Here is a 3111-nt window from a genome sequence, read left to right as displayed (position 1 = left end):
CAGTGGTTGAACAAGTTTGGTGTGCTTTTTGCTTCTCATTGTGGTGAGGAGAGCCTACGTCATGGGAATCATGGGAAATAACCTTTATAGGGTGTCAGCTCTGGTGGGGTGGTTTGAGGGAAGGTCTGAGGAAGCAGGAATTCACTCCAGATTGGATACTGCTAGAAAGTAGGGCTGTCTAAGATTAGGTATCTCCATGATTCTCTCCCAGAGTAAGGGGAGGCTAGATAGAGGACACAATTTTGTCCTCATTTGGGACAAGAGATTTTGTGGGTGGAACAGTGACCTTGTTTTTTTTTTTTTTTTTTAACTGTGTTTAGACAAATTATGAATGGATTTGCTTGGTCTTATTTTATCCTGGCCTCAGAGCAGCCTTGTGAGGGGTGGGTATCCTGATATGATCTGTATCTAATGGAAGAATCACAGGGTCTATTCCCGTGAGCCAGGCCAGCTTCTGAAGTCAGGGGCTATTCCTTTCTCAGTTGGTACAACTAGCATTCTGAAGAATTATTCCAGTAATTTAGGTAAACAATACCTCCTTCTACCCTGAAGAGTTAAATGGAAACTTATCCATGTTTTTAGGAAAAAGTTACTGTTGTTGTTATTATTATTTGCAATTTATTACTAGGCATTGTTCTATTGCTGGGTCTCTGACAATGAACATGAATGACAATGTGAGACTGCCTGCTATAATTTGGATCTAGAATATTCCTAAAGGCATATGTGTTAAAAGCTTTGTTCTTAGCTGAGTGCTATTGGCAGGTGGTGGAATCCTTGATAGGTGGGGCATAGTGGGAGGGGGTAGGCGATTGGGAGCATGTTCTGGAAGGGGACTGTGAACATGGCCTCCTTTGCTTCTAGCCTTGAGGTGAGCGGCTTCCTCCCTGTGCTCCCTGCCGTGATGTTCTGTGTAGCTACAGGCCCCAAAGCAACAGTCCTACTGACCGTGGACTAAAACCTCTGAAACCATGAGCCCAAATAAACCTTTCCTTTTAAAAGTTGATTTATGTCAGATAGTTGCTAAAACAATGCTAACACAACACCAGAGGATCTTACATTCTGATCATGGAAGATAGACAAAGGAACAAACCGAAGAAACAGTGTTTTCTGGATAAATGCTTCAAAAAAAATAAAATAAACAGTGTTATGTTAAAAAATAATAAAGGAGGGGCTGCTACTAAGAAAGAGGACAAATGTCACCAAAGAACTTTTCTGGAATTCAGATTTGCTGCACCATAGTCTGTGTTTAATTTTTTTTTCTCTTGATTTACAAGAGCTGGGTCTCTTCTGGCATGCACACACTTTTCTACAGGGGATACTAGGCTACTGACAGATGTGAAATAGAAAATTTTGTTGTCCTTTAAGAATATTTGAAATACTTAATGATTCTCAAATCTAGTGTGGAAAAGAATAGGGTGAGTCATTTGAAAATTCACATTTATAGATTGTGGGGCTTGCAACATGCCCATTTATCTCAGAATAGTGGCATGAGAAATAAATCAAACCTGGAAGATATTTTGCAGGGGAAAATACTTTCAAAGTTGCTATAATTATTTGCATTGTAGTACATTAGCAAATCCACTGTTTTTCCCTGCCTTCTTGCAAACTAAATAAGTTGAAGCAAACTTTCCCATTTCTGCTTTTTTTTTCTTTTGAGTATTTATCAATTCACATGAAGTAAAATTTATTTTTTCTCCCCCAGAAAGACATAACTCACTACTTAAAATCTGCTTAACTTCCTTTTGATTTCCTTTGGTCTCATTTTATATCAAATGGCTCTCTCTCTTTTTTAGCCTACAGAAAGATGCATTCCCCGATTCAACCTGTGCCACAACAAAGACAGACAGAAAGAGAAGGGAATATTTTTGTTTGCATTGTAGTGCAAACCAAAAGAATAACAGCAAATTGTTCAAGGTCTATCAGCAGAGACAGTCAAATGGTTCTTAAACTCAGCATCAAGCATCAATGAGCTATTTTTTAAATTAATCTTCTTTCATATGGACAAAATTGATATTTAGGGGTTGGGGTTGTGGCTCAGTGGTAGAGTGTTTGCCTGTCATGTAAGAGGCATTGGGTTCCATCCTCAGCAACACATAAAAATAAAAAAATAAAACAAAGGTTTTGTATACATCTACAACTAAAAAAATGGATGTTTATATCACTTAAAACAATTGCTGTGCTCAATTTTTTTTGCAAAGAAAATTTATGTTGCACAAAACTTATTTTTCTGTGGATGACCAATATCAAATCTGAGATCCATTCAGTTAGAGAATTCTACCTCGTGATTATGGCAAAAATAGAACAAAATAGAGTTCCTTTGTAAAACTGTATTAATATCTTTAAATTTATAGATTTATGGTGACTCATGCCTAAAATTTCAGCAACTCAGGAGGCTGAGGCAGGAGGATCGAGAGTTTAAAGCCAGCCTCAGTAACATCAAGGAGCTAAATAACTCAGTGAGACTCTGTCTCTAAATAAAATTCAAAATAGGGCTGGGGATGTGGCTCAGTGTTTGAGTACCCCTGAGTTCAATCCCTGGTACAAAAAAAAATTCAAGGAGGTACAAGATCTCTACAATGAAAACTATAGAACACAAAGAAAGAAATTGAGGAAGACCTCAGAAGATGGAAAGACTCTCCATGTTCTTGGATAGGCAGAATTAATATTGTCAAAATGGCCAAACTACCAAAGGCAATATACAGATTCAATGCAATCCCCATTAAAATAGCAATGACGTTATTCACAGAACTAGAAAAAAGCAGTCCTAATATTTATTTGGAAGAATAAGAGACCCAGAATAGCCAAAGCAATTCTGAACAAAAAAGTGATGCAAGATGCATCACAATACTTGATCTCAAGTTATACTACAGAGCTATATTAGCAAAACCAGCATGGTATTGGCATCAAAAAAGACATGAAGACCATTGAAACAGAAGAGAAGACACAAAAAAATTCATGTACTTGCAGGAATCTGATACTTGACATACTTGACAAAGGTGCCAAAAAAAAAAAAAATATATATATATATGTGAGGAAAGATGGCCTTTTAAATAAATGGTGTTCATAAAACTGGATATCCTTATTTAGAAGAATAAATTTAGATCCCTGTCT

The 3111-nt window shown here is 37.0% G+C and overlaps 1 non-coding gene across 1 annotated transcript; it reads right to left on the bottom strand.

Moving 5' to 3' along the window:
* Positions 1–1802: 1802 nt before the first annotated feature.
* Positions 1803–1926, bottom strand: LOC114087513 (small nucleolar RNA SNORA31). Its single transcript, XR_003581846.1, has one exon. It is a non-coding gene; the product is annotated as a small nucleolar RNA SNORA31 (small nucleolar RNA).
* Positions 1927–3111: the final 1185 nt, after the last annotated feature.

The sequence above is a fragment of the Marmota flaviventris genome, chromosome 4, assembly GCF_047511675.1.
Source record: "Marmota flaviventris isolate mMarFla1 chromosome 4, mMarFla1.hap1, whole genome shotgun sequence".
Lineage (NCBI taxonomy): Eukaryota > Metazoa > Chordata > Mammalia > Rodentia > Sciuridae > Marmota > Marmota flaviventris.
Note: the sequence above shows the minus strand (reverse complement) of the source record. Positions and strands in the feature narration are given on the sequence as shown.